The following is a 6,633-nucleotide window of genomic DNA, read 5'->3' on the forward strand; positions in this document are numbered from 1 at the left end:
GCAACTTATTTTGGATTGGATTGGATTTAATTGGTAAGTGAGATATAAATTCGTTCCTAGTCAGTCAGTCAGTTAGTCATTATTTAGTCAGTTGTTTGGTTAACTAGTTTTTATTTTTTGTTAGTGCTGGTTAGTCAGCAACTTATTTTGGATTGGATTGGATTTAATTGGTAAGTGAGATATAAATTCGTTCCTAGTCAGTCAGTCAGTTTTGTTAGTTACTTAGTAGTTGACCAATTGCTCATTAGTTAGTCTGTGATTCAGTTGGTTGTTCAGTCTGCTGGATAGTTTGCAAGTTGGTTGGCTAGCTTGTTTGTTTGACAGTTGTTGTTTTTTTACCCTCCCAGTGAGCTGATTGTTTGACTGTTAGTTAATAAGTGAGTAAGTTGGTTGTTAGTGGGTCAGTCAGTCAGTTAGTCATTACTTTTTTTTGTGAATCAATTTGTTTGTTTGGCCTATAGTTGGTCAGTTAGGTAGTTGTAGTAGGTGGGTTAGTTAGTTGGTCAGTCAGTGGATTAGTTTGGTCGGTTGATGAGTTACTTCATCTTTAATTGGTTGGTTAGTGCTTTGTCATCATTGGGTTTTCAATTCTTCTAGTAGTTATTCATCGAGTTGGTTACTTTTGAGGTCATTGAGTCGATTGGCGGGTGGGTGGCTGGGTCGGTAGGTTGGTTGATTGCTCATTAGTTAGTCTGTGATTCAGTTGGTTGTTCAGTCTGCTGGATAGTTTGCAAGTTGGTTGGCTAGCTTGTTTGTTTGACAGTTGTTGTTTTTTTACCCTCCCAGTGAGCTGATTGTTTGACTGTTAGTTAATAAGTGAGTAAGTTGGTTGTTAGTGGGTCAGTCAGTCAGTTAGTCATTACTTTTTTTTGTGAATCAATTTGTTTGTTTGGCCTATAGTTGGTCAGTTAGGTAGTTGTAGTAGGTGGGTTAGTTAGTTGGTCAGTCAGTGGATTAGTTTGGTCAGTTGATGAGTTACTTCATCTTTAATTGGTTGGTAAGTTCTTTGTCATCGGTTGGTTTTCAATTCTTCTCGTAGTTATTCATGGAGTTGGTTACTTTTGAGGTCATTGAGTCAATTGGCGGGTGGGTGGCTGGGTCGGTAGGTTGGTTGAGAGTCACTCCCGAGTACAACGAAAAAAAGATGTTTTGGGGAACAAACATGTGTCCCCATGACACCGAGACGATGGACATGTGACACACGTGTGCTGAGCCTTGAAATAGAATGAAAGAAATCTTAATCTGCCGTGGGCGTCACCACATGACACAAGTGTTGCGCAACGACGACGAGAAGAGAAGTGAAAGACTGTGGCATGAATCACAGCTCCAGTGACCTACTTTTAATTGTAAACAGTCCCGCTCAAACTTTACAAGTGTTACTAAAAAAAAAAAAATCATGATGGGCACATAATGTACCGAATATAAATAGTACACAAAAGAATGCGTTTCAACAATGCAGACAACGATGAAGAATTTGTACCGGATGGCATTTGATTACTCAAGTGGACCGATGTTGTCCGCAAACAGGTGTGACAGGATGAGAAATACAAACACGATTCCTCTTGGTGTACTTGAATTATTGCTCCAATAGTTCTTTTGACATGTTTGAAAAGCAGGTCAATGACCAGGCCAGATGGGCTGCGTGCAGAGGCGTCGATGCGGGGACGCACAATGTTTTGCAAGAGGGCCTTTCCTGAGAAGTACATACAGTAATGCTACTTTTTTTCTTTTTTTTTTTTGTTTTATTTGGAATAATTATGCGTCATCGGGAAATTATTGGTCAGCCCACCCACCCCACCATCGATGAACTGCGGCGGCGATTAATTATGGGGGTCCAGATTTTGGTGGCCAGGCAGAACCGTCTCAATTGGCGTCGCCGGTTCTGCCTCGATGGGTCTGATGTTGGCTCGCACTGACTTGACCACATTATTGCCACTTCCATTAAAATAATAATAATAATAATAATAATAATAGTAACACCCAGAACACGACTATGATGCTAATAAGAAGCGTGCACGCTCGTTGGTGACTCACACTTTCCATTTGCATCAATGACGACGACGACGACGACGACACTACGGGCGCGGTGGGGAGTGGCTACGTGCTGACTCAGAGCTACGCAAACAGCTCGGCTCACCATAAAGCACATGAAGCCCCTTTGGAAACGCAGCAACGTCTTGAGGGCCTCCTCTGACTTTGGAGACGCCAAACAATCTCATTCATCAATAACGCCAACTTTTGAATGACACGCTACGACGTATTCACTGAACAACGTCCTTATTGTTGTGCTTGCGGGTTGTGACAAGAGAAAGCACGTTGCTGACACGAAAAACGACATAACCGATTCCGAGACGAGGCGTCATCGGAATCATATTCATGTCGCAGAAACATGACAGAAACCAGTAAAAAAACGTGATTGAACTTTCATTATTGTTAGACACGCCGTATTTCAAAATATATATTACCGCGTGCTATTTTCACAGCTCTCGTGGTCGGAACAGGTTGCGCAGGCGTGTCTAATAAATTGGCCGCCCAGTGAGTAAGTCAACAAGGTAAGATGAACCATTTGGAACCACTAGAAAATCACCACATGATGAATATTCGAGTATTACTCAAACCATGAGGATTATTCTTGCACTTGGGCTCCACTTCCGCCGGTACACGTGCAAGTTTACGGGAAGGAAGCTCCTTCGGCAACGTCAGCCAAAATGGTTGCCAAATGTGTGAAATTTGGATGGTTGCCAAATGTTTGAAATTTGGTGCATTTCGGGCGAGTGCCTGACTCAGTACTTGGGACATTTCACCCCAATGAAAAACGAAGACGGAACATGAAACTGCAGCCTCTCCTATGAGCAAAAATCAGGCGAGAACGTGCCCCGCGTTCTAAAAAGACACAAAAATGGTGACGCAAGTGCTGAGTCATGCAGGCTCTTCCAAATGATGGAACAATGCAAACCTTTATGGAACCTTTCACAAGTCGCTATCCAGGGAAATTCCGTACTTCATGCGACCGCACTCTAAGTGTGTGTGTGTGTGTGTGTGTGTGTGTGTGTGTGTGTGTGTGTGTGTGTGTGTGTGTGTGCGCGTGTAGTCAGCATGCAGGCGTGCATCACGTGGTGAGTGAGGTGAAGGGCTATTAGGGCAAAGGCGAGGACCACGACTGCTGCGCCGGGTTACTCAGTAACCTGCACGCTCGTCTTCGCATCCCAACCGTACCAAACACACTAACACATTAACACACACACACGCACGGACACACACATGACACAAAAGCGCACACGCACACACCTCAGCGCAGCTGCACGGGTGAAGCAATCATTTTGACCTCGAATGTGTTTCTTTTGAGGGAGACTTGAGGAGAACCAAGGAAGGGATGTTGCCAGATGTGGGAGTCCAAAAACAAATATGGACGCTTGTCACCCAAATGAGGCCTTCCGCAACTCGGCCATCCGCGCACAAAAACTTGGGAGTCAAACTGGACATGAGATGCTGCCGTTTTGGTTAGCAAACTCTTTCCAGTCATAGCACCGACGAGCGGATACTTTCTTCCGTCGGGTTTATTTGAGGGAGGCGTTCATTTCCCCATGTGGACGCTGTCTTTTTTTCGAGTACACGTCAGTGTCCGCGTAATGAGTAATGATTGACAGCGCGCGGCATGACTCACATGCTTGTTAGCAGTCATGTTCTTGTTCCTGACTGGGGTCCAAACTCCACGAAAATATGACAGTTTGTCCAAAGCCAAGCCGTGCACATGTCACGGCTGGCTAAACAACAACAATTAGCATTGGAGTGATGCGGGCTGAGGGAGGATGAGGGGGGGCTTGTACAAAGTGTTCCTGACAAGTTTTTTCTTTGAAGGGGGGGGGATGGAGGTAGAGAAGCCGACACAATGATACACGTTACGGCCACGCTCGCCAATTCATTTTCAGACCACGTTGCTAGTGGCGGCGCCATTCGGAAAAGAGCACGCCATATTGTTGCCAACTGACTTTAAAATGTGAATTTCGGTTTACATTTCATTACTGAAAAGATTTTTGTTCACCATAAAAAAAAATCAGTTTGGGACAAGAATTGAGAAGAATTTAGTGATTTCGATCCCATTGCCAGTTCTCATCCGTGGTGGGAATAAAACGGAATGAACGTAAACGGAACCATCAGACGAGCAGTTTCTAGAAATGTGATTACAGTGGATCTCTGCAATTCACGGAGAGGGAGTGATTAACAAAAATACACATTTAACTGACGGAAAAAAAGACAATCATTTTAAATGTTTCTCATTTGGACGAGACAGTTTCTCGTCCTAACGAGATCACTTTTTGGTACTGTATCTTCTATTAACGTGTAGGCGTTCTTCTTCTGCTGTTACCGCTTCTTCTTCTACACCGCTGCAGTCAAAGAGAAGAAGACGGTCTTGGTGTCAAGGCGAAACAAGCTAGAGGGAAACAAACTACAGTTGTATTGTGTTTCCCGACTTGTGTTGAATAAAAATATCACAAAAGATCAGATCAAGGCTCATTTTCCGTTCTTCAAGCTCCAATTTTGGAACTAAGAACGGGAGAAAACTCAACCCCTTTCACTGGAGACAACAGTGCCTCCTAGCGGACAGAGGAGTCTCTCCAATGCATGAATGTTGAGGCGCAAAAATAAAAACAAAAACTCAATCAATTTGAATTTAAATTAGAATTTAGGGTGCATATTTTTGATACGGATTATTTTTTTTTCAATTTTTTCTTTACAATTTTTGATGGTACAGAATTAGAAATGAGAGGGTTAAAATGTTGAGATTAAAACACAAACAAGAAATTGAATTTAAAATAAAGAAGCTTGATTTTTACACTGATTTTATGATTAAAAATAAAGTGTTAGAAATTTGATGGTAAAAAAAAAAAATCTAAAGACATTAAAATTCAAACCACCTGATTTTGGAATCAATTCAGATGGTCCAGATCCCCTTTGACACGATGATAAAAAGTTGCAGGGGAGAGGTCTGAAAAGTTACATCTGGCAACTAGTCTCAAATTTGCGTTTGATTGAGGGAAGCTGGCAGGGTGCTCCATCATTGGCTTTGACAGGCCGGCTAGCCAATCGGCGCTGTGCAAACAGCGACCTGGCCACCGCAACTTTGTTTTTATGGGGCCACCTGGACATGCATCTGGTCCGGCCGAGGGTGCAGATGGACGTGCATTAATAGACTGGCCGTCGCTTGCGTCCAAGCACGCTTCAAAATAATATATGTAGATAATAATAATAATGATGACAAAAATAGACGACCGATTGTGGCGGTCTCAACTTCCCAGTGTTCCTCTTCCGAACAGGCGCCTGTTACATAACGTCCTCCGCTGAGAAAGGGGCCGTTGACACGGGGTAACCTTTGCCCGATAACAAAAGCAACTTGGACAAATAATTAACATGCAAAGAGGGGGTGAAAGGGGGCGGAGACGGGGGCGGGGTGGCGGGTGTGTTCATAATTGCGATTGTTATGTAAAAATGAATCACACTGCATGAGCAAAGACATGAAGAGAGCGTTACAGATGTTTTCATTCATGGCACAACAAACAACACGGCAAGAGAACCCAGTCAGGCTTTTGGCACTGCACTATCATAATGTTTAAATATCTTTTTTTATTTTTTTCAAATGACGGTAAATTACATCGAACGGCCAACAACATGAGAGTGGGCTATTGGTGGTAAATGTAGGCTAAAAATCCAGATTTATATAAAGACTTGTAAAATAAATCAAAAGGCATCTGTTGTATGCCATGATTAAAAATTCAGTGTCCAACGGAACTAGCGTGTCTATTTAAAGGAACAGCGTGCCGATGCCGAGGCATTCCTTGTCGTCCCAGAAGGCCGGCGAGATGGGACCAGCGTCCGCTGAACTGCAGTGACCCCGGCAGGGCACCCTGCTACCATGCCTGATGTCATGACCTGATGCTGTATATGTATGTGTGTGTGTGTGTGTGTGTGTGTGTGTGTGTGTGTGTGTGTGTGTGTGTGTGTCACCGACATGTTATCAGACGGAGTCGTGTCAGCACGGTGGTGCAAACTTCTCTCCGAGCTGCAAGATGCCACACAAACGTTGTGATATTTGGACTGCACGCGATGCCAGACAATTTAGTCGGTAGAGTTTAACAAAGATGCTCACTTTTTGATTGTGCCCCCCCCCCAACCCACACACACACACACACACACACACACACACACACACACACACACACACATCCGCCCAAATCAATAAATACATACCGGTAATAAGTCTTTTTTTTTTTTTTTTAATAAGAATTATACACATGAGTAAAAAACTTCAATCAATATTTTAATATCTTGAGATGTCACGCAATCCATACAGGTTAACTTCGGCCTCGAGAGTCACAAGAGGTGCTGAAAGCGGTGGCCATGAGCTTCCACACAAAGTGCGGTGAAGGCACAGGGGCCGAACTGAGAGTATGCAGGGCTCTGCTACACGTACACACAAACACGCACACGCACACATGCACACACGCACACGGTATTTTTTTTAACCCCCCAAAATTCCTTGAATAAACCACCAATAACTGTTAAATTAAAACGAAGACACTAGGGGGAAAACACCCGTGAATAGGTGAATTTGTTGTGATGTCATGAGATTTTTTG

General features: G+C 43.5%; 2 long non-coding RNA genes across 2 annotated transcripts; one reads left to right on the forward strand and one right to left on the reverse strand.

Moving 5' to 3' along the window:
• The first annotated feature begins 204 nt into the window (after positions 1-204).
• On the forward strand, positions 205-1,394 carry LOC109530767 (uncharacterized). The gene is made up of 2 exons (XR_002171062.1): positions 205-667; positions 1,107-1,394. It is a non-coding gene; the product is annotated as an uncharacterized LOC109530767 (long non-coding RNA).
• Positions 1,395-6,296: 4,902 nt separating this feature from the next.
• On the reverse strand, positions 6,297-6,632 carry LOC109530789 (uncharacterized). The gene is made up of 2 exons (XR_002171065.1): positions 6,592-6,632; positions 6,297-6,459 (listed from the first exon to the last, which is right to left on the reverse strand). It is a non-coding gene; the product is annotated as an uncharacterized LOC109530789 (long non-coding RNA).
• Between the last annotated feature and the right edge of the window lies 1 nt (position 6,633).

This window comes from Hippocampus comes, unplaced genomic scaffold (genome assembly GCF_001891065.2).
Source record: "Hippocampus comes isolate QL1 unplaced genomic scaffold, H_comes_QL1_v1.1 scaffold89, whole genome shotgun sequence".
Lineage (NCBI taxonomy): Eukaryota > Metazoa > Chordata > Actinopteri > Syngnathiformes > Syngnathidae > Hippocampus > Hippocampus comes.